The sequence below is a fragment of the Lycorma delicatula genome, chromosome 1 (genome assembly GCF_047948215.1).
Source record: "Lycorma delicatula isolate Av1 chromosome 1, ASM4794821v1, whole genome shotgun sequence".
In the NCBI taxonomy this organism is placed as follows: Eukaryota; Metazoa; Arthropoda; class Insecta; order Hemiptera; family Fulgoridae; genus Lycorma; species Lycorma delicatula.
Genome location: NC_134455.1, coordinates 4,939,449 through 4,966,299, shown reverse-complemented (window position 1 = coordinate 4,966,299; position 26,851 = coordinate 4,939,449). Strand labels below are relative to the sequence as shown.

Genomic DNA, 26,851 nt, shown 5'->3' with positions numbered 1-26,851 from the left:
ACTAGTATTTACTAAAGTGACCGTAAAATACATTTACATTTGTTAATATAGAGTTTAAAAGCTGATAATACAGTTGAAGGACTTTCTCATCACGCGGCTTTTTTCTGATGCGTGGCTTAAATATTTTTAAAAAATTATAATTTTATTTAAATATAATATTTTTTGTACAGCTGTACTTCAGTGCTGCACTAGCGCTCCTTGTGGTGACAAGGGGAATTATTGAAGAAGTATACCCACTTAACCACTAGTTTAGAGCATTTTTATGCGGAAGGGGTGCGATTTTGAAAAAATCTTTATTTACAAATAAAACCTTAATTAGGCGAAATCTCGAGATACTGAGAGTGACCTTGCTCTACAGCCTCACCATCTTAAGTTGAAAATTTAATGGCATCAAAGCCCCATATACAGTAATAATCTGACCAAGTTTGGTCAAAGTTTGGTTCTGTAGTTCTGGATATATAGGGTGTGAGACACTGAACACACATACGTATATACTAACATCCGGATAATTTCAATCCGTTTGTTTGGTTTTATGGGTTCCTTAGGTGTCAAAATGTCAAGATCCGAATATGTCCAAATTGGATCGATTACAATACTTTCCCTTCTACAGCTACAGCTTTGCTTTAGCGCTGAACGGGAATTTAAAAATCTAAAATATATTTGACATCCAGTCATGTTGCTTAATTAACAGAATCAAACGTCTTCGCCGAAATTTTTTCCACATTCATGTTTCCCTTATTTAAAAATATAGTATTTAAAGTTTTATTTAATTACACTGTTATATTTTTCCAGAAAGATTTGATGATTTAAAATGTTTACCTATAAGTATATGCGGTCAAACTTGTTATCGTAAAATCTGCTGATTTCAAATCCAGAGTTCTAAGATTCCAGTCTTTGTAAAGGAAGTTGCTTTTATATAAATTTCAATGCTAGACTGCGGATAGCAGTATTCTTTGGTGGTTGGGTCTCAATTAACCACATGTCTCGCGGAGTGATCGATCTGAGTGTGTTCCCTTCTGTATGTTTGTAGGTACATTTTCACTTACATTACATTACAATTGCAGCTACGTCTGGCAAGCCGTAGTAGCGGAAATTGCATTTGCCTACACGCTCACGCGCGCACACAAACACACACACACACACATCCAGACCCGGTAGTAGATGGCAAACCGGTTGGAAAAAACAAAACCATATGTAAGTATATGGTGATTATATAGTCGGGTTACCAATTAAAGAGAAGTACGTAAATATGTGAATTTATTTACACCAGAAAAATATCAAAGGAATAATGAAAATTAGGATCAAACTAAAGATGATATAGGCAGAAAGTAATATAACAAAATTTAAAACGCAAAAAATTTTAGTAGCAGACAAATATGAGTTATTAACCGCTTTTAATTATAAATAAAATTTATTTTTGAGATTTAGCTTGTAATATTTAGAAGGAAGCTTTTTTCATGATATATTAAGGTGTTATACGTGACAAATTCTCCCTTTACACTCCATTATGAAAAGCCATTATTAGGCAGTAGAAGGGAGAGGCCATTATAACTTCTAAGTCGGATATTAATTGATACCACACCAGGCTCGGGAATTTATTTAGGAATTGCTCAGTACACCACTACCTCCGCCCAACCTCTACCACCACGCCATCGAAAGCGGCAGCAAAAGCGACATTATTCACCGAAACTTTTTAATTACTTCCTCTGATAACTACCCGACCACGTTATTAAACATATTTCTTCCCTTTTTGTTTCATATAACATCACTTATAACATCGCTTAATCGATTGCGCGGTAATTTATTTAATTATGACTTTAAAATTTTAAATCACCTCTGACAGCAGATTAAAAATATGAATACCTTTTTCTGAAATAATATCGACACGTTCACTACAGAAGATAAACGGCTCCTGCAATTAAAAACTACCAAATCTATAGAAAGCAAATTATTTTCCCAAAAAGTAAAATATATTTTACATAGAAAATACCGCCGTACAATAAACTTACTATAATATTTCGTTGAAAACATAATTTAAATCCTAAACGTATAAATAAAATCCTGTAAATTGCTGCAGTGAAAATAGTCTTAGAGAGAAATTTAATAATCTAGAATGTTTATAAATGAACTATAATACAATTCTTTATTTTCACTCACTTATGAAAGATATTCGAGGCAAAAGGAATTATAAGTATTTTAGAACCCTAAATAAGGAATTTTTACTTTTATTCTATTCTTCCAGATGTAAAACTATTTATTTAGACAAAAGAAACTTATATTACCACCTAAACCAAAGGGATTTGGTTGAAATTTACACAAATATGTGAACCAGAGGAGTTGGTTTATTCAGGCTTGAATGTTAACTGTAACATTAATGTGTAAAATTAATAACGTCTTGTTATACAAAGACTAATATTAACTTACAGATAGCCTAATATATTTTCTGATATGTTTTGGACATCTTATTGACTCCTAAGAAACAATAGTGTATATTTAGATTTTCAAAAATTTATTTAATTAATTATTATGCTAAATAAATGTATTACAATATGTAAGATCTATTAAAAAACTGATTTGGACACCACATGACTCCTTGTACGCCTGTAAAATTCACATTTTTAAAAGTACATAAAGTTTTATTTCACTAGTAACTTCTTATTTTTTTGTTATTATTACTGAATTATTGTTTTACGTAAAATGGTTTTTACAGTCAGCGGTTAATAATTATTAATAAATCAATATATCTAAATTAAAAAAAAAAGTTAAAAAAAGGAAATGGAGTCAGATTCAAACTGATGTGCTTTCCCCTTGTAAGAACCAAATATTTCAATAATTAAACTTTTATTTGGCTATAACTCTGGAACCAATGAAAATAAGTACCAGTTATGATATATCGTTTAAAAGCTCTTAATGAGGGCTTATTACTGCTGTTAAGAAAAAAGGTCATATCCAAAAAAGTCCAAAATCCAATTTTTGGGGATTTTGAGCTTTTTTGAACATTTTTGGTCCAGTCGATTGCAATCAAAAGGAGAGATGCACAGCTAGATGTTACAACAGTACTAAATTAACAATTACAACATTCTATGACTAATCGTTATTGAGTTATGCGAGATACATCCATACACGTACGTACAGACGTCACGCCGAAATTGGTCAAAATGGATTCAGGGATGATTAAAACGGATATTTTCGTTGAAATCTGAAAACCGAAAATTTTCACGATTCCAGTAGTAGTACAATAAAGTACAAACAAATATATATATTAAATATATATGTCTTTTAAGGAGAGGTATTTTTACGTAGAGAAATAAAAATTAAGTTATCTCTCATGGCCCATTAATTAGGATCGGAAGGGATTTCTGAGATGATTATGCGAATCTAAAGTGGCATTTGAGCTGGAAAAAAGTAATTTTAATATAATTAGTTCAAACGCAAGTTATTTGATAGTTTAATCATGTAACATGCAAAATCAACTAGTGTATTGGATTAGTATGAATATAAACATTGTTAAAAAAATTAATTATTGATTTTCTATCTTTCTTTAATGCCTAACGTATAATTTCGCTCATAGACTGTTTTCTGTAAAATATTAAAAAAAAAACATATTTATTTTTATTGTTTGGGTTTGCAAGCTATTTAAGAAAACCTAAAAATTATGAAAAATTCCTTATGAATCGTTATTCGTTAATGTTTCTTTTTTCATAGAATTTTTAAAAAATTCAGTTTCGTTTAGGAATTTTACATCTTACTTTATATGTTAAAACATGAGGCGTTACAATTTAATAAACCTTTGATTAACTGAATGACTGACTATCATACGATATTATTTATTTTTTATTTTCTATTAGTATTCCTGATGTAATATTTTACCTCTGACAAATGACAAAAAAAAATGATCCATAGATTTGGTGGATTGAGTTATAACATGACATCTATAATTTGAAGTAATTTAGAACATGGGTGGTTAGGATTTTCACATTTACATTTTACTACGCTGAAGCAGTCGGCTGTACTTCCTGCTGTTATAAAAAAATTAACATAATATTCTTAGAGGCATTAAAAACAGTGTAGCATTTTAATAAAACAAGTATAAAGTTTAAACATTACTCATATACGGAATGTATATTTTTTTAAGAATTATATATAAGTTACAAAGGTTTAACGAATTTAAAATTTTTAAAATAAATCAATGAAAAAAAGCGTAGGTTAATAGACTACATAAAATTTCTCAAAAATAACCATAAACACTATATTAAGCCAACGGTAATTTGCTTTTGAGTTTTTTTTTTGAGATCAACCATGCAGTTAATATAATAATTTAACGTAATATTAATCTGAATATCAACATATTTTTCTTTGAAAATCGCTGCCAAATTCAAATTAATCGTATCTGATACAATTAACATTAATTTTTGATGTCGGCTTTGAAACGTAGAAAATGAATGAAGAAGCAATCGAAAAATCATTCTTTTTTTTAAATTGTACCATATTTTATTTAAGTTATTATATATAATTTAATTTGTTTTATTTGGCACTTGTTAGATTTATTAATTAAAAACAAACAAAAACATTGATTTTATGATGAAAGTCATTTGAAAAACTCAAAAAATTTGAGACAGTAAAAAAAATTTAAAGCATTACGAGTGCTGAGAAACGAAGTGATGAGACTATTGAAGAGCATGAGATAAAGTATTTTGGAATGCGAGAGTTTGTATTATATTTTATCCTAGGTTTTTCTAAATTTTTGCGTGAAAATAATCTGAATATCGGAATGGAGTGATTCTGTATAAAATTACGTTATACATAACCAATACTAAGCAACTATGTCAAAAGTAAAAAAAAAAAAAAAATAAAAATATTCGATGTTACTTAATGAAAATCCATTATAACAAAAAGAAATAAAAAAGATACGTTATTTGATTTTCACAGAATTTATTTAAAAATTACGTCAGCTGTTTCGGTCTATAGTACCGAAATTGTATTCTATGTATTCTGCTCATAATATTTGAGGACATTACTGCATACCGAAACAGTTGTCGTTATTTTTTAAATAAATTTTATGAAAATCAAATAACATGCTTTGTTTGTTTTCTTTTTGAAAATAAAAATATCTTCAAATCTTTAATAAAGACAAAGTAATTTTGTTTTTCACTTCGGTTATACGGATAAATTCTAATTGGGACAACCAAAGAAACATCCTCAACAAAAAAAATAAAAATAAAATAATTCGTCTAAATCGGTTAATTTGTTGACTAATAAATACATTAGAGAAAAGATAACAATAAACGATCAGGTACAAACCGTCCTTATTTTTTTCAGGTCAGTAGCTAAAATAGTCTTGAAACTTTTTCGCTTAAAAGAAAAGGTCTCCTATACTAATTACAGATAATTTAGGCAAATAAATAGACAATTTCCGCATATACAGGAATAACTAACTGTGACATCTTCGTCTGGATTAATAATAATACGCCTTGTAGATAATAAAAGATTTCATAAAAATTAAAAAAAAAAGAAGTATATCAGTTAACACGTTTTTTACAAAGAGAAGATATCATACATAGCTTACTTTCTGGAATAATATCCAAATGTAAAGGATAATTTAGTTTTCAATTTATAATCCATTTTTCTAGTTCTTTGGTAACTTACCTTTATTATACGGTTATTTATTAGCATCATTATTCAATTAATAAAGAAGAATGTAAAAGTTAAATTATTAAAAAAAGCTCGTGTGTACTTATGTATGCGCGTAAGAATTCTTTGGCGTGAATAAAAAAATAATATTTTTACGCATTCTAACAAATTTGAACCGAGTGATACAATTGAAAGACGACATTAAATACCACGAATAAAAGTTTGAATAAACAAAACTTTAATTATAAAAACTTCAACAATTTCTCCTCCACTATGAATCATGAGACCTTGCCGTTGGTGAGGGGGCTTGAGTGCTCAGGGATACAGAGTAGCTGGACCGAAGGTGCAACCATATCGGAGAGGTATCTGTTGAGAGCCAAACTAAGGAATGATTCCTGAAAGAGGGCAGCAGATCTTTCAGTAGTTTTTAAGGGCGTAGGTCAGGACGACTTAAACGGCCATATCAACATCACTCAATTCTCTGAGTATTGCTCAGCTAGCAATTAAAAGCAATTAAAAACTATAGCTGCTTTTTTTCCAAGAAAATGTAGCTCTCTGCATTTTCATATAACAATGATGGAGGCGCCTTCGTTGGTAAAATATTCCGGAGGTAAACTAGTTCTCCGTTCGGATCTCCTGGTGAGGACTACTAAAAAAGGGGTCACCAGAAAATTAAAAAATAAGATTCTACGAGTCGGGGCGTGGAATGTTAGAAGTGTAAAAATGGTTAGTAGGTTAGAAAATTTAAAGAGCGAAATGGGTAGGATAAATTTAGATGCAGTAGGAATTGGCAAGGATCGGTGGGAAGAGGATAACGACTTCTGGTCAGGTGATTTCAGTATTTCAAAATGCATAGTGATAAAATCATTGTAATAAGGATAAAATCAAAACCTAAGCCGACAACGATTGTTAATGTCTATATGCCTACAAGTGCCCATGATGATGAGGTAGAGTGTGTATATGAAGAAATTGACGAAGCAGCTAGACACATAAATGGGAAGAAAATTTAATAATTGATGGAGATTGGAATGCAAATATTCGAAAGCATTGGAAAACTACAGCTATTTTTTTTCTTCAAGAAAATGTGGCTCTCTGCATTTTCAAAAGCAATAATGGAGGCGCCTTTCCTTGTAAAATATTCCGGAGGTAAAATAGTCCCCCGTTCGGATCTCCGGATGGGGACTACTAAGGAAAGGGTCACCAGAAAAGTAAAAAATAACATTCTACGAGTCGGAGCGTGAAATGTTAGAAGCTTAAAAAAGGTTGGTAGGGTAGAAAATTAAAAAAAAAAACAAATTGTTAGGGATGTAGGATGTAGAGGGTATACTGAAATGAAACAACTAGCACTAGATAGGGAATCTTGGAGAGCTGCATCAAACCAGTCAAATGACTGAAGACCAAAAAAAAACAACAATTTCAAAATTAAAGTTTTGATACAATTGGAAAAGATGAAAGCTCTTGACATTACTTTCTCAAAACTATAATACTTTTTCCAATTGATATATTAAGCCATTAAGAATCACCTAATTTGTAAATAGAAGGATGCATAAATGATAAAAAACGGAGTATAAATTCATGTTAAAATTATATTAAATCTACAGCTTAAAGCTGAGAGAATATAAAAAAATATGATGTATTAAAAGTTTAAAGTAAAACAGAAAGTAATGGAGAAATGCAACACCCTAATAAATTGACTGAAGACAAAAAATTACTTACAAAATCTATATCGAATTGTTTTGTGATTTTTTAGCAGTAATTTAAATTATTTTATTTGGCAACTTAGCAAAAATACTTATGTAATTAAAATAAGTTACCTTATGTAAAAAAATAAATTATTATGTACAACTTAATCTAATAATGCAATAACTGTTCATAACGTAACTTAAAATAAGATCATTATCCTCAAATAAATATCAACCAATCTGCCTAAACTAAATACGTTTAAACCTTAATTAATGTCGACTAAATTTACGTACATTTATTAAGCTCTTGAATTATTAATATTGATAACACTCAGTTTGCTAAGTGTGATGAAATACAAAGTAATGTCTACACTGAAATACATTGGTAGAGAACGGTAGCTAACAATCATGAACAAACTTTAATAGAAATTAGAAGAGAGGTCGGGATTATTAGAGTAAAGTGATAACTGTTGTATCAATTATACCGGTCTTGTAAAGGAGATATGAGTTTCATTAAGGTTGGGTGAAGACACGACAACATAATATCTATATCTAAGAAACAAATGATGCAGTCATGAATGATTCACGTATCACTTCACGTTGAGTACATACATCCAAAATAATTGTATTTTATTCAATAAATAAATTTTACAATTCCTAATAGGTCTAATGTATTTAAAATCTATGTATTTTCGGTTGAAATAGTTAAAACTTACGAATTATTGTAAATATTATTATGATTATTTTTTTAAATTTTGTTTTCAGTCATTTGACTGGTTTGATGCAGCTCTCCAAGATTCCCTATCTAGTGCTAGTCGTTTCATTTCAGTATACCCTCTACATCCTACATCCCGAACAATTTGTTTACATATTCCAAACGTGGCCTGCCTACACAATTTTTTCCTTCTACCTGTCCTTCCAATATTAAAGCGACTATTCCAGGATGCCTTAGTATATGGCCTATAAGCCTGTCTCTTCTTTTAACTATATTTTTCCAAATGCTTCTTTCTTCATCTATTTGCCGCAATACCTCTTCATTTGTCACTTTATCCACCCATATGACCACCCATGTGATTTTTAACATTCTCCTAAAGCACCGCATTTCAAAAGCTTCTAATCTTTTCTTCTCAGATACTCCGATCGTCCAAGCTTCACTTCCATATAAAGCGACACTCCAAACATACACTTTCAAAATTTTTTCCTGACATTTAAATTAATTTTTGATGTTAACAAATTATATTTCTTACTGAAGACTCGTTTATCTTGTGCTATTCGGCATTTTATATCGCTCCTGCTTCGTCCATCTTTAGTAATTCTACTTCCCAAATAACAAAATTCTTCTACCTCCATAATCTTTTCTCCTCCTATTTTCACATTCAGCGGTCCATCTTTGTTATTTCTACTACGTTTCATTACTTTTGTTTTGTAACGGGGATAGGGAACATCCTTGTCGGAGTCCCTTTCCTATTACGGCTTCTTTTTTATGTTCTTCGATTATTACTGTTGCTGTTTGGTTCCTGTACATGTTAGCAATTGTTCTTCTATCTCTGTATTTGAACCCTAATTTTTTTAAAATGCTGAGCATTTTATTCCAATCTACGTTACCGAATGCCTTTTCTAGGTCTATAAACGCCAAGTATGTCAGTTTGTGTTTCTTTAATCTTCCTTCTACTATTAATCTGAGGCCTAAAATTGCTTCCCTTGTCCCTATACTTTTCCTGAAACCAAATTGGTCTTCTCCTAACACTTCCTCCACTCTCCTCTCAATTCTTCTGTATAAAATTCTAGTTAAGATTTTTGATGCATGACTAGTTAAACTAATTGTTCTGTATTCTTCACATTTATCTGCCCCTACTTTCTTTGGTATTATGACAATTTATTATGAATAATTGTAATATATTGTGAATTCAAACCTATAAACGCAGTACAAAACGATAAAGAAAATTATGCTGTCACTGTATACAATGTATTTTTATTAAAATGACAGAAAGTGACACATTTCTTAAATTATATTTTACAATTCTATATCCGTTAATGAACCGATTGGCCAGGTCATCCTTAAATTAAATTTTTTACATCCAAATTGTCAAATTTAGATAATAAAGTGTTGTGGTCAAACCAGTAATACATAAGTATGAACTTATGTATTCCTGTACACTTGTGTACGGGAACGTAAGTAGTAACAGTGAAGTGCACAAGCATCAAACTACTTACTAATCTTTCTAACAATAAAAATTTTATAGAAATATTTGCTTATTTGCTTATGGCAGTAGTAATTCACACGTAGGATATTGCCATGTAAAAAAAAATTGTAAATATTGTAATACCTAATACCGATTCAATGTTGCGTTCGTACAGATACGTATGAATCAATATTTTAAAACGATACATTTCTCGTAGTACGTTAATTATTTTTCAAATAGAAAGAGTAATCACATATTGCATTTTCGTTTTAGTTAAAGAAAACTTATAACCATAAAAAATAAATCCCATAAAACTTGCTTACATTTTTTAAATTCAACACAACAGACAGAAAAAAAAATTTGGAACGAAAAATACTTTCGCGTTATCATCGCCCATACGTACATATTATGGTAGGGCTTGTTCTTCCTCTTTTATTTAATAAAAATTAATAATAATGTTAAAAATCAGACGGGTGGATAAAGTGACAAATAAAGAGGTATTGCGGCAAATAGATGAAGAAAGAAGCGTTTGGAATAATATAGTTAAAAGAAGAGACAGACTTATAGGCCACATACTAAGGCATCCTGGAATAGTCGCTTTAATATTGGAAGGACAGGTAGAAGGAAAAAATTGTATAGGCAGGCCACGTTTGGAATATGTAAAACAAATTGTTAGGGATGTAGGATGTAGAGGGTATACTGAAATGAAACGACTAGCACTAGATAGGGAATCATGGAGAGCTGCATCAAACCAGTCAAATGACTGAAGACAAAAAAATAAAAAATAAAAAAAATAATATGTATAACGTTTTGCAATATGAAAAAAAAATAGTGTGATTAAATAAAAAATCTGTGTATAAGATCTAACAAATCTATAATATATCTTAGCATTCTTAAACCAACGATTACTCCGTTCGGAATTGTCAATGCCTGGATCGCCAAGATACGCTGTCCATTAATACTACAAACATCTAAAAGTTGGCTTTAATATTTCAGTAAGATAGCAATAATTCTAATATATAATAAATTAATTTATATACTATTTTACTAAAAAAAAATACAAACCTTACATGCTCTGCATTTAAATCGTCACATAAACATGATATAACGTCTTACACGCCGCTTGTAATAAAATTAACCTGACAGACGACAAATTTTCAAATTAAGTAGTTCAAGTATAAGTAGTTCATAGGTATTTGTAACTATGATTGTAATGTATGAGAATATTCACTATTCTTGTTTTGTTTTTTTTGTTAATCACGGTTTGTTTACAACACTATTCAGTTCTTACGTGACTTCTATTATACCATCTAAAAGTATAATAATAATCAACTAAATTATTTGTTATTGCTGCAATAGCCTTTAATAATCTCGTTAGATTTATTCATACTATAATGAGCTTCAAATTTTGATTTATATCTTATTAAAAATTCTATTATTATGATTTATCAAAGATAAAATATCGATACAGGTGAAAATATTTTTATTAACACAGAAATAACGATTAAAAAAAAGATAAGAATTTTTAAAAGTTGTAAGCTTATTTTTACTTTAGTAAAACTTCTTTTGTTTAAGTGATATCGTTTTTCCCTATGGTCTTCGTACTTTTTTTGAGGTGCTGGTTTACATTTCGGTGTATGATATTATTAAAAGAAAAATTTAAGGGATAAATAAGTTTATCATTCGTAGATAATTTGTGAAGAATAAAATAATAGGATTTTTTATCGGAGGAGGAGAAAACTTTTATAGGCACCATATGGTCTCACACTCCATAGTACATGGGACTCTCTGTTGTGAGCCTACCCACTCCCTCAACAACCTGAGATGCCGGGTTCACCTTACGATATTATCACAGCGTCCCATGTGACTTGTCTCCATCCGAGCCTCTATTGTTGGCCCCACGCCTCGAACTTGTCAGGACCGTGGTTTTTTTTTAACTTCGACTTTTTGGGGCTAGGGGCCTGTTCCAAGAGAAACTCAGAGGTAGTTATTCACTGCTAGACATCTTCGACCGACTTCTTTTTTCTTGTATTTTAATCCTGCCTCCCGGAACCAGACCCGCAATTAAGTATTATTATGGTTCCGGAAGGTGCCTTCGCCACTAGTCGGTAGATGAGGGAAACGCCATACCCATCTCAGCTATGGCGTTCGCGGCCTCCAGCAATCGGAATTCAATCTTTGTGCTTCACTTAAACGGTGACACCCCCGAAAGGGCAACACCGCCGGGACTCAGTTTTTTAGCTCAGGGGCTCGAGAATCCCTGCACTTCATCATCAGTACCCACTTATGCAAGCACGGGCAAACGGCAGCTCCGTATGGAGCTGTATCTCACCTCTGCGCTTCCCGAATTTTCATTTGAAGTATTCCCAACACAAAATCCCCCACAGTGTTGAAGTTCACTAGACTGCGTAACATCGTTCCAACGATCGTGTATACCTCGAGATGCCTAGTTACGGAAGTACAGTCGCGGCGTTCTCCTACCCACCTCGGGTACTGGAAAATCATGTGCTCTGGCGGGCCCAAACCTCAAAATAGGGGCAAAAGAAGTCTTCACCTCTTTTTTGTCCAAACAGGTATGAACGAAAGAAGTGACAACTCACCATTCCGCACACAGCGGGTTTTCTAGCATTTAAATCGCCTCCTACAAAGACAGTTTTTGCCAACTATCTACCTATCTCCACCATTATACCGTCCTGGCAATCCTCGAAAACATCGAACGAACAGTTCGACGAGATATAGTAACAAAAAAACAGGCCCATCGGACTCTCTAGCCAGGCACGCTCTGGGCCGCTGCCTGAGAAAATTACCGGCAAGGCACCAGAGACCTCAATAACGGCAGCGCTGCTCTCAGAATCACAGATTCACTAATTCGCAGCGGATAATGGCATATTTGGCTTGATGCACACCATGAAGTCGGCTTTTCCCCTTCTTGTGACTTCTTAGACAAGTCATAGACCCTCCGGGTCCTGTTTTTATTTATTTGGAGGAATTTCATTTCCTATATTTATGGCACTCTATTCTACCAGTTCTGTGGCATGTAGCTTTGCAGGGTGCTCATCTTTGTGCTTCTTTGCACAAACATGAGGACTCAGACCTTGTTGTTTCAACTGTGGAAGGTCAACCTGTGGCCGGCCTTGCCACAGTTGAAACAAAGCGCTGAGCGGTCAAGGCCCTTGCACTTTAGAGGCCAGACAGCCCGTACTCCTGCATCTAAAACACTTGGAATCTTCCTCCTGTCTGGCAGGACAGCAGCTGATCCACCTGATTTGGATCCTGCCCATTGCGCGAAGCTTACGAACAGCGTCCACCGGCAGCGCCACGATTGCCTTCTGAGTTTTACCAAAAGCCGGCCTGAGAGACGTAACCGACACCGGGGTTTTGTTCCGAACGGCACAAGAGACGCCGGCATCTAAGTCCTTCAGGAGGATTAAAAATTTTTATCGGCCTTCCCTCTGAAAGTCCCATCAGCACTCGCAACCTCTTTCCGTAAACTCAATATATTATCGCCTCCTTATCGGGAAATTTGTGCTTAACTGACCTCAGGAAATTAATGAAGGACAGTATGTCGGTGCTAGACTTGATAATAACAGTTTTAGCAGCGACTTTTACGAGAGGCACTATATCTAGGGTGCTTTGGCTTGCTTATATGCAAGAGTGGGTGGGTCGGAGTTCCTAAATGATGACATGGGGAACCCTGAAGGTGTGTGCAGTGGGCGCGGATCGCAAAGGATATGCGTAAGGCATGTCTGGAGTATGTAGGTTAGGGCCGGGGAGGTCAGCCCTCCAGCGGAGGAGCGCGTCGGAAGAGGAGGTCGGCGTGTCCCTACGAGACACGGGGACACCCCTGTTGGGAAAATCCTCTGGTGGGGGTAAGATAGCGAGGGTAGACACTGCTACCACGGCATCCTGTGCGACCGAGTATTGTCTAAACGGCAGAAGCCAGTTGCGTTAGGGGTGTAAAATAAAATTCAAAAATCAGATATTTTTAAATGGTATTTCTTCCTAACAATAAAAATTATTTTTTATCGACTTATTTATTATTTATTTGAAGGAACTTCCTTTCATTATTAATAACAATGAAGTAAAGTAATTTTAAAGATACAAAATTTAAATGACAATATTCTTCAATTTTAGTTTTTATTTATGGTAAAATTTATTCTCAAGCTGAAACATATGTTTTAGCGCTAATTTTTATTACACTAATATGGACGACTTTATAATTAAATTTTTTAACCGTGTTTAGTAACTCATGTAATTAATAATAATTATTGTTAAGTATAATATATTACTATCCTCGTTTTAGTACTTGTACAAAATAAAATTCATCAGGAAGTAAAATATATTATAGTTTGTTAAACTTTAAACTAGATAATGTTGTAGATCAAACTGAATTTCTGTTTTATTATACATAAATTTCAATGGATGTATTATTCTGTATACGTTTAATATAACGAGGGAATTATCAATGTTGTTCTTAACAATTTATAACGTTCATAAAATTTGTAGTATACTAAGAAATATCTAATTAACTAAAACGGTAGTTAAGTATTATAATCGATTCATTAACTTACCCCATCTGTAGAGCGCAGTGATAAAAATGTACATTGTTGAATAGGTACCTAGAACAAATACGCAGTTTATTAGAATACGCTTTTAAACTTATTAGAATAGGAGCTTAATTATATTTAACTGTAGTAAAATATAAAGAATGCATTGTTAGAATCCGATAGAATCACGCAGTGTAGACGCAACATTATATTACATACATCTCTAATTCACTTTATGAAAATTAAATACTTCAAGAAGTACTTTATCGTAATTAAATTAAAAGTTTATTAAAGAGATTAATTTAATTTATTTAATGCTATGAAAAAATAAAACTTTACAGTAACTAAAGATTTTCATATAATTAAAAATAGTTGCTGAATTACGTATAATAAGTATAAAATTAAATTACATTGAAATACGAATATGCTAGCAATTTATATTTCCCTTTAGTTATGTCGTTTAGAATAAATGTTCCATTTAATCAAATAATACGAGTGAAACAATGTCTCTAAAGGATTTAAATGAAGGAATTTTTATATTCTTGGTAAAATGCTGAACAACATCGTAAGCTTTATTTCTTGTTGTTTATTTTTAGTTTTTTCAATTATTCCAAACGGTATTATAGAAGAACCCGGAATAAACTCGCTGAAACGTAATTTTACTAGAACTGAAAACTGTTGCGTTCATTTTTATTGGTCTGCTGCAACAAGGGAATAAAGAAGTAAACAAACAAATGAATTTCGGCAGGCAGCAACATGTGAGGAGGTCACGCTGTCCTCCCCGGCCTTAATCTTCCAAATGATGATGACTAGCACGCGTTTTCTTTTCTCCCACGTCGACGATCGTACTCCGTTTCATGTAACGCTGCGTATCCCGCCCGCCGTATTTTTTTCAACCCGACACCATCTTCCAGACCGTCATAAAACTGAATCACCGACATTATCATTGTGCCGCTTGTGTTCTATCTTTGCGACTCGCTTTCAAGAGACGACGTTTTTATTTTCATAATTTCTGAAACATGATGCTATTGTATATCGTACACGCTTCAAAAATATTTCATCTCGAGGGCGTTAAGTGCATGATTTCAAAGAGGAAACTGCTATAACGGGACGAGTCCATTTCCAATGATCAAATTCACTCTCGACAACAATAAAAGTATTATAAATATTACACTCCATTGAATTTACAATATTTTATTGCATTATTACTTTTATTTTACTTTTTTTTTATGGAAGCTATTTATAAAAATATTTTAGCAGAAAATGTATTTTTCAAATGGATGAAATTTAAAAAAATTGCCCGGTTATAACTGTTTTTTTTTTTCTGTTTAGATAATTCTTCAGAGGATGAGGATCTAAGCCTTAAAATTTCTAACGTTATCCAGCCCATTTAATTTTCAACACTTATTTTATAATACTACATTTCAAGAGTGTAGTACTTTTCACACCCCTTTCATTCTAGAGCTTCTGTTGTTCTTGTTAGTATCCAATAGACGTTTTATTATTTACGAATATTTTTTTTAGAATTTATTTTGAATTCCTAGTTCCTTAAATAATATTACCAACATTTTGCTTGAAACTTTTCCTAAATTGAGCTATTTTATTTTTTAATGATTTCATTAGTCAGTCATCTTTTGAAATTTTAATGCCTAAATAACAAAATACCTCATCTAACAGAAGATTATGTTTTTTTGGTTTTACGTTTAGGTCCTACACCCAAAACAACAATACTTGACTACACTGCTACAAATCCCCCCCCCCCCAACAATCATTTCCAATTTATACATTTTTTATGAAAATTTCATTTTGTTTTAAATTTTATGTAACTATAATAAAAAAAGTAAGAAATAAATTTAGGCTCACACCATTTCAGTTAGCAAGATATAAATTCTGGGCTTAAAAAAATATATATAGCAAATAAGACAATAGATAGACATTAAATCTACAATACAATATTTATGAGAATGACCTAAGAAAAAAACCATTTCAGTGATCAGAGCTAATGAAATCTATGTAGGTTTGTCACAACAATTCACAACGCAAATGGAAAAAATTTTACATCCAATATTTTACATCGCTAAATTTTTATCTATCCCTTTGTAATAACATTATTCAAAAGGAGTTCTTTGACATGGAGAAATCGAAAAAATAAATAATTTCTAATGAATGTAGCAGTTTTTAAAAATATTTAAAAAATCTATAATTCTTTTATCTATAATTATTTCGATCTGATAGTGTTTAGAAAAAAAAACAGTCCATGCTCATACGCATAACATATCCTCTAGACTGAGCCTTATATTTTTGCCCATCTAAATTACAAGATTATTCCATAAATTAAATGTATATCTGGAAATCACCAATTATTATACAGTAATGTAAAAGTTTATAGTTTTTGGTAATAAGTTAGGAAACTTTGAACGAGGCAATGCATGAAGGTAAACTGCTGAATAGTTGAAATTTGCAGTATTACAGTATGAAGTTTTTTAATGAAAAAAAGACTCAATAAAATCCCTTTGCATTTGGGAATCACTATCATAGTGAGATATCAAAACGTGTCTAGCCTAGCTGTACACATACCTTAAGACCTGAATTCGGGTCTCATAGCAGCCAACCTATTAATATAATCAATCTTTCTTAACCATTTATTGTTATTTATCTGAAATGAAAGTTTTTCTAAGTAGAAAATCAACAGAAGTCAGTAAATAATTTTATATTTTTATGAAACGCTTCATATTTTCAACAGATCTTAACAACACGTTTATTAATTTTTTAAAGTTTTTTCTGGGTCGTTGCTTTGATCTCGAAATTCTAATTTTAAGCATTCATTTATTTCTGCGTATTAAAGTAAAAACCTAAACGTATAATCTATAATTTTTGTTCATTTTTTCTGTTCTAGAGATCTGATTTCATGATTAGTTTTTACCAAGAATAATTGATTCTCATTCAGAATTATCAATAAGTGTCATCAATAACTATTACTTTCTAATTTATTTCAGATCCATTTTCCATGTAATTCTTTTCTTTTATAGTAAACATAAAGGTAACACAAAAAAAATAGTAATATCACGTTCGTATTTAATGTTTTATTTAAAGAGGTTTGATGGATTAAACATTACCACCGTAGATTATTATGTTGTTATCTTTTGATGTATTCTAAAAAATCATAACATAAAAAGATATAGAAAGAGGTAACAGAAAATTCGATGTCACTTTTTAACGCAAACTAAAAAAAACACAAATTTTTGTAAACTGTACATTATTTTCCGCTTAATTTTATCCGTTATATTTTACATAACACTAAGGATATACACTTTTTAATGAAAGAGGATTAAATCGAACCCCCTATTGTTTAAATTATGAAGCCCGTTATCAGGTTACTGTTTAATGTTGCTTAAGAATAAAGGGGCGTTATTAATAAACGTATATACATGCGAAAAGACCGAAAGTGAAAGCGACAAAGCAAATACCATTATTTAGTGAGAAAGAGAAAGTTAATGAGTCGTACAAAGAAGACTAATTTCTCTGTCCTGCTTTACCAGGACCATCGATCCTTCTTCAGTCTTCTCACCTCGCACTTTATTACAGACTCTAAATAACAACCGCACTTCTCTTCTTCGGTCCATATAAGTCACAGACGTCTTTATTAAAGCAGTGCCTAAATTTATACGAGTGGCTGACTCTATTCTTAAACCTTTAAGCTGCTAAATTTTCAACTACTTCTTTCAGTATACTTACTTTTTTCTTATATTTGGAAAATGAGATCTTCTTTGCTGATCAAATTTCGACAAAACCCTGAGTATTATTTTATTCGATAAAAAAATTTTTAATAACTTCTTGTTCGATATTTTTTACTTCTCTGTGCAAAGTAAAAGACGTATTATAATCGCGAAAAATTTCGGTTTACAAATTTCATCGGAAATATCCATTTTGATCATCCCTGAATCCGTTATGACTAGTTTCGGTGTGACGTCTATACAAACGTACGTATGTATTTTGCATAACTTAAAAAATTTTAGCCGTAGGATGTTGAAATTTTGGATTTAGGACTGTTGTAACATCTAGTTGTTCACCTTCCCTTTTGATTGCAATAAACTGAAATAAAAGTGTCCAAAAAACTCCCAAAACATTTGGATTTTGGACTTTTTCTTAACTAAAGTAATAAGTCCTCATTGAGTTCTTTTCAACGATATATCATAGTGTACTTATTTTCATTGGTTCCAGATAGCCAAACAAAATTTTAATTGATAAAATATTTGGATCTTACAAGAGAAAGCACATCGGTTCGAATCAGAATTCATCTCATTTTTTTTACATTTTTTTTTAAATTTAAATATGTTGATTTATTAATAATTATTAACCCTTGACTGTTAAATAGTTTTTACAATAACTAATAATTCAATAATAACAATTAAAAAAAAGAAAAAAATCAGTAGTTATTAGTGAAAAAAAGTTTTATGTAGTTTTAAAAAATGTAATTTAATAGGAATTATTTCATATGTGTACGTGTATAAATTTGATGAAACATCTGATTATATAATATTAATTGAAAATTATAATTTAGAATCTTACTATTTTTGAATTTTGTAGTTTTATTTCTGTATAATTTTATTCAATTATTCTGGAATTTCTGTTTAATTTTATTTACGTTAAAGTTAACAACAGAATGACTGAAAACTAAAACCCTAACAAGAACAATATATACACTAAGGCATACATGCCTGATCTTTACAAAATTGTAAAAAAGTCTTATCTTTCAGTTCATCACTTCTCTGATACTGTCGGACAATATTCTACCTAAGTCGAATTTGATCATCATTTCGTTTGGGTTTTTTTTTTGTTTCCAATCATTTAATCGCACTTTGGTTTGATATAATTCTTCTGACCTTAATTTGTGTACACGTTCTCTAGATTCAACAATTGTGTAACTGTCCGCTTTATTACAGAATTGGAGGACCGTATCTCTCTTTCAAATGAAATAAGTTTATATGAAGTGCAGCAAAAAATGTGTATATGTAATTTAATAGGCGTACAAGGAAGTCATATAGTGTCCACATCAGATATCTATTTCATAATATATTAGATAAGATCTAAACAAATATTAAAATATATGCCAATTGAAAACGTTCACATTTATTATCTTAGCATGATCAAAGCTATTTATTGAACTCGGTTAATAAATATTCACCTCAATTGCCCTTAAATATATCATCAGCAGATTTTTACTTGTACAAAGTAAAGCAAGTATTGTGATTGCGGAAAATTTCGGTTTTCAGATTTCAACGGAAATATCAATTTTGATCATCCCTGAATCCATTTTGACTAGTTTTGGCAGGACGTCTTTACGTCCGTATAAATCTCGTATAACTCAAAAACGATTAGCCGTAGGATGTTCAAATTTTGAATTTAGGACTTTTGTAACTTTTTTAGTTGTGCACCTTCCTTTTTGATTGCATTTGAGTGAATCAAAAGGGCCAAAAAACAAAAAAAAAGTAATAGATTTTGGGCTTTTTCTTAATTGCAGTAAAAAACCCTCATTGAGAGCTTTTCAACGATATACGAGGTCTGTAAATAAAGTAATGAGACTGGGTCAGAAAAACATTTTTGTTCACAATCCAATTACCTCTATCACCTTCGAAAACAGTTCCCTTGGGAAACCACGCAACGCTTCAAACGGTTTTCCTAATCTCCATAGCAGTAATTGATCTCAAAAACCGGAATATCTTTCAGATGGTTGGTTACATTTTTTTTTAATGTTTTCTACTGTCCCAAAATGGTGTTCTTTGAGGTGTATTTTTTAAGCCAGGAACTTTTTTTTTGAGTCAGAAAACTCGTTAATTGAGAGTGCAGTGTGACAAAGTGCATTGTCATGATGGAGCATCCAATTGTCTTTGATGACTGATCTCACGCGAGCGACTCTTTTCCGCAGTCTCTCAAGAATTTCTCAGTAAATATATTGATTTGCAGTCTGTACTGTAGACAGAAACTCCTTACGGCCAATACCATTACTATCGAAGAAACAAATACCAAGGTTTCTGATTTTTGATTTGCTCATTTTGGTTTTTTTTTTGGTCGTGGTGAGTTTGAAGTGTGCCACTCCTTCCTCTGGCTTTTTGTTTCTGGATCGTATTCAAATATCCATGATTAATCAACAGTAACAAATTTTTTTAGAAAATCAGGATCAGTTTCGATTCGCCGTAAAAGATCGCGGCACACTTCCACCCTGTTTTTTTTTCTGTTCAACAGTGAGGTTTTTTGGGACCAAAATTGCACAAACATTTTTCATGTCCAATTCGTTTGTCAAAATTTGATGTACTGTGGTACGGTACAAATTCAATCGTTCTGAAATCATTCTGACAATCAGCCACCGGTCGTATCGTATCAAGTTTCTGATTCGTTCAACATTGTCGTCACTTTTTGACGTTAACGGTCTTCCAGAGCGTGGATCGTCCGCAACTGATTTTCGGCCATCTGAAAATGCTTAAAACATCTAAAAACTTGGGTTTGTGACAGAGCGTCATCTCCCTACGTCCTTTTCAATTTTGAAAAATTTTCAGTAGTATTCTCACCGAGTTTAACACAAAACGTGATTGCACAACGTTGATCATAATTAGTATCGCTATCACTCATGTAACGCACAACAAAAACTCGTTTCACGAACAGTTTGTTTACGTCTCACGTGGCAACAATATATTAAAAATATTAATACCTAATATAAATCAGCTGTTCATATAACCATATGTTTAATAGTAACTTTACAATGTTGCCACTTTGGCTGCCAAAAAAAAACTAATCTCATTACGTTTTTGTAGACCTCGTATCATAAGTGGTACTTATTTTCATTGATTCCAGAGTTACAACCAAAAAAATTTAAATAATAAAATTATTGGATCTTAGAAAACTTTTGGCACATAGGATAGAGTTAAACTTCATCTCCTTTTTTTTAACATTTCTTTTTTTTTAAATATATTGACTTATTAATAATTATTAACCTCTCATTGTAAAAAATATATAGAATAATTCAATAAAAAAAAAAAAAAAAAAAAATATGAAACGTCATTAAAAAATTAAAAATGTAATTTTATAGGCGTACAAGGAGTACACGTGGTGTTCAAAACGATTTTTTTTTATAAGTTAGTATTTTGAATAAATCTTTATATTAATACTACCAATTTACGACTGTGGTTAATAAATAATATTTATTTCAGTATTATACTATTTTAACAGCCGATATTACTGCTGTTCGTAACATAATGCTGTCAGAAACAAAATAATCTTCTTTTCTTAATCTACAATATTGCTGTTAATTTTTTTGACACTATAGCTTGGGGGGTCTTAAAACAAATTCATTCAAATCCAATACTCTCTATGTGTTAATGCATATATATATATATATATATATATATATATATATATATATATATATATATACAGAGAGCGATTTACGAAGAATAAAACAAACTCTTAGGACATCTTCCACTGGTAAAAATAAGGAAGAAAGCGCGTATAAAGGTTCGGAAGGCTAACGAAAGATTTCACCCTGATTTCTACACCTACGCTAAAATTAAGCTAAACTGTAATTCTTGGCACCCAAATTAGAGGTAAATTTAGTCGTTTTATATGAAATCTGACCTAAAAATTATTAAAAAAAAATTGTCCCATAACTGTTTTTAGTAATTTTTGAGAAATCTGTCTTAAAAGACAAAAGATTGGAATCAAAAAACAAACTAATTGTAATAAACACATAAATGTTTTGAACAAATCAGAGAATTTGATTCTAAGTAAACAGGTATGAAAAAAGTTCACAGAAAATTAAATACAAACGTAGGAATTTTGAAGTTTATTTAAAACAAAATATATCAAAATTTAGTAGATTTTAACTATGTATTAAACGAAATAAAGTGTTTAATTTGTTATTTTCTTCGTGAATCATTTTGTATATAGAAAATTATGGACTGAATTGATAACCTTGTTAAATTGTTTAAAATCTCTTACAACTATAATTTAATTTAGATACAGGCATTATTTTTAAGCAATGTACTAAAATTAATGGGTTTTTATTTAACTGTCATTAATGGGTATTTAATAGATTATTAGAAAGTATGCCAGTTTTTTATAATATTAATTTTACGTATAATGTGGCTACTGTAAAAATACATTAACTGCTAATTCATCTTTCAAACATTGAAACGTTTTAACTACGATTAGTTTATTAGCAACAATAATTAACGGATGATATAGGGCTTCCATTTTACTGATGAAATTTATCAGACGTTTAAATTTATTTCATAACCAAAAATTAATCAATTACTATAATAATAATAATAATAACGCGTTTAATTATTATCTTTTCTAATTAACTTTCTTAAACTTGTTTCAAATATGGGCATAGCCTACTCTAATTTGTACTCGACTTATTACCAAAATCTATTAAAAATTGCTAATACTTGTATATTATTTCATAAAATACTTCCATTCTTCCTTATTGATGTAACTGAATAAAATTTCTGAAAAAAATTTTTTTTTAAATATTACTTACATAATTATTTTTAAAAAACATGACTGTTTTACTATTTTATAAAATAATTTTAATTTTTTTAATTAATTAAAAATGTATCTAAAATTTAGTAAAACTACCGAATGTCAAACGGCAAAACAAGATAGTTTAATAAAATATTTGAATCCAGAAGCACGGCCTTAAGAAATCGTAAAACATTAGGCAACAGAGATATATTGTTGGTTAAGGTATTTCGTAGGCTCTAATTTCAACTTACGACGCAATGCCCCATCAAATCAACAAGGATGTGGTGCACCATTACTCGGCAATCGCAACGAACAGAAATGGGTACATCCGTTTGAGTCATCAGATATCCATGAGTGTGGCTTGTGTGCCCTATTCGCAAAAGATAAATAATAACCTCCTGACAACGGTTGTTTCTACATGAAGAGTCTCTGGTGAAACAGTATTCTTAACTGGACGAAGTTTACTGTTGATGGTAGAATTCGATTCACTTGCCATCGTGAATCACCCTCTCCAGAAAACAGACAAGATCGTTGCGAACAATGCGATTATTCAATAATCGCATTGTTTCAAACGATCTTGTCTGTCCTGGAGAAAAGCGGCTTATTCTGCAGAAGTTCACGGTTGTGTTACGCGGAGTCATTTCAGAGCTGAAGACTGTACATCACAGTCAATAGTATTTTCTGGAGTACATGTCATTAATCGCCTGCAAGGCAATCATGATATCTGAATAGACAAGTAGTGTCAGAATATCGGGCTAAGTATTTTTAAGGCCTTGTTAATAGTGTACAGCTCCACGACGAAAACACTGGCGATGCTGTGAAGGCCAAACATGTATGTTCTATTAGCAAAGAAAAAGAAAAAAAATCCACCAACAGAATTATCTTGCCTAGAGCCGTCTGTATAAATTTTAACGTCAAGTTTGACGCTATGATTAATATCAAGAACTTTTTTCGTAAGATTCGTGTCCTTTTTATTATAACGATCTAGACTAAAGTAATAATTCACGAGGGAAGGCCGCCAAGGGAAGAAATAACGTTGAGTAACAGGAGGTAATTGTATATTTAGAGATAAGAAAACCCGATGAGCTCTGATGGCTAGAAGAGCAGTAGATATTGGTCTTTCCTCATACAGATTAACAGGATGGTTAGACAATACCGCTTGATTGCGTTTTAATGTGAGCTACATTGAAGCATAGTATTTACTTCCGTCTATTCCAAAGATGTAGCTCATCCCTGTCTATTTATAGACTTACAACAGGGCTTGAGTGAAATGCACGATAAATGAATGAATGCATCGTGCATCTTTAGAGCGGTAGCCTGTGATGCCGAATAATTCACGCACCCATAGTCTAAGCGGGAATGGATCAGTGTTCCGTTTCCACTTAGAAGTAACCCGGTGAAAACGCAACATACATACTCGATCAGAACCCCAACGGTTGTTATATAGAAGTTATCTACCATTTTTAAACATTTTATCTTCAGCTCCTTTGGATGGTTTACCCATGTTAGTCGTTGGTCAAACAGCATGTCTAAAAATCTAACCCGCATGAATACTTCCACCGGTTCACCATGATGAAACAGTTGAGGGTCAACATGTTCTCTCAAGCGTGAAAAGCATTTCGTTTTCTCTCGAAAAAATGTGAATCCAGTCGTTTTACACCACAATCGTAAACGGATTATTGTGTTTTAGAGCAGTCTTCTTTTGCCAGCAGCTAAAATTCTAGACACGTAAATCATCTACAAATAAAGAACATATAACGGGATTTCACGTGCAGTGTGTTATATTATTTATGGCTACGGCAAACAAAGTAAGACTTAGGATACTTCCCTGTCGTATCCCGTTTTCTATTGTAAAATTTTCAGATACCGTCGTACCAATTAAAAGGTATGTTTAATTCATTTCGCTAGTCTCTCTCTAACCAAAAATGGGATACTTTCTACCTGCAAGGGTTATACCTCATAAACTAAGGACAGTAAGATGATGTGATAGAAACTGAAGTAGACTAGTTTCTAAACGTCTTCGCCACATCAGTTGGCACGGTGACGAAGATGCCGTTGATTTCCGGCCCGATCGGCTGAGAGATTGTCATGATCCACATGTAGAACAAACTTTTTTCCATACAAGTGACGATGGTGTTGTCCGTGAAATGGATTTGACATAATTCAGCAACGATTTCCGTTTAGGAAACTAACACTTGACGACATACGACAAGAATGAGGGAAACGTTTGAGGAATAATTGTTATTTATTCGTATATTATCGAAACCACGAGAATAACTAACACGCCAGAGAGCGAATGGCTAGACGGGAAGGGCGAGCGAAGAGAAACTTGATCTGCTAATTTTCTAATAATAAATTTAAAAAAATTAACTTATGATTGTTCATTGCAACGTTATGTTGTTTTAATATTCTGATAATACCTTTATGTTTTTTTTTTAATAACATACATTTTTTATTTCATTGTACAAAGTAATGGCAGTATTGTGATGGTTTTCAATAATTTCGGTTTTCAGAATTAAACGGAAATATCCATTTAGACCATCCCTGAATCCATTTTGACTAGTTTCGGCATGACATCCGTACGTACGTATCTCACGTAAATCAAAAACGTTTAGCCGTAGGATGTTGAAATTTTCTATTCAGGACTGCTGTAAGATCTAGTTGTGCACCTCCAATTTTGAGTGCAATCGACTGACCCAAAAGTGTCCAAAAAAGCTCAATATCCAAATATTTTGGATTTTTTACTTTTTCTTAACTGCAGTAATAAGCCCTAATTGAGAACTTTTCAACGATATATAATGTGGTAGTGGTACTTATTTTCATTGGTTCCAGAGTTACAGCGAAATAAAATTTTAATTAATATAATAATTGGATGTTACAAGGGTAAGGCACATCGGTTCGAATCAGACTTCTTCTCCGTTTTTTTAAATTTTTTTTCTTTTAATTTAAATATATTGATTTATTAATAATTATTAATCTCTGATGGTAAAAAACTTTTACGATAAATAATAATTCACCAATAATAGTAAAATAAAAAGAAAAAAATCATAAATTATTAAAGAAATAAAATTTTATGTACTTATAATACATATACTATATATTATTTTTATACTTATAAATAATGTGTATATGTAATTTAATAGGCATAGAAGGAAGTCATATGATGTCCAAAAAATCACATTTTTACGTTTCATAAAATTATTCTCTTTGGATAATATTTTATAAAATATTCATGACCTGTATATGTTTACGACTTGTTTTCGTGAATCTGAGAAATTATATTCTCTAACCAAAATAATACATCAAATATATTACTACTACAAATGTATAAAGTAAATTTATAGTAAAATATACTTGAATATACTCGTATATAATATTGGTATTATTTAATCGTTGTTAATTAATTATCAAGACTAATGTATTTTATCTGAAGTTGGACTATATGTAAAATACATAAGACCGTACACTGTGTGATATTTAACTAAAAACCATTACAATTTTTCTCTAATAAAGTTTATACAGTTTTTATTTTTTTTCATATCCTCCGCGCTTTAAAATATCTAATTCAAAAATGGAATAATCTCGACCCTTATATGGTTATAAAGCTTGTTTTCTATGTTACTGTTATTAATTGTGTTTTACAAAAGAATTAAAATAGATATGTTTGAGTACTAAAGATTTCCTTGTGAAAAAGTTACTTGACTTCTCTGTAACTGGATACCTAAGAGAATAATAACAATCCTTTTGCAAGGATTATTACAATCTGGAAGGCCCTGTTATATGATACATCCACGTTTTGCTTTTCCCTACGGCATTAGGATCTTCTGGTTATATTTATAAAATTTTTTTCAATTTCATCTTTACATGTCAATAATCACCAAATATGACTTATTAACTTTCAAATTCTTTTTAAATCTTCAAAGCATTTTATGATGCTGTGATAAGCAATATAATTGTTTTTATTATATATTATTATTTGATACTTGTATCAAGATAATTTAGTAGTAATTTTCCTTACCGATAAAAATGAATTCGCATTTTGTATCTACGAGTATATGCCGTCTACAAAATAAATCCTGTAAGATTTACAGATTATAAGGTTATCAGTATAGTAATAATTGAAATGAATTTTTATTAATAGCTAATTCTTATTAATCCTCTCTTGGAGCTAGTTTCAGAAATATTTAATAAGCAACTGAACTGGACCCTATTTGCAAAAAAAAAGATATTTGACATAATAATACAAAATGAAACAATATTAAATTTCACAGGAGGAAACACAATTAAA

General features: G+C 31.3%; 1 protein-coding gene across 1 annotated transcript in view; it reads left to right on the top strand.

The window, feature by feature from the left end:
• Positions 1-26,851, top strand: part of LOC142324073 (uncharacterized) — a 61,557-nt gene that overhangs the window by 14,199 nt on the left and 20,507 nt on the right. The gene's annotated exons all lie outside the window — the stretch shown is intronic.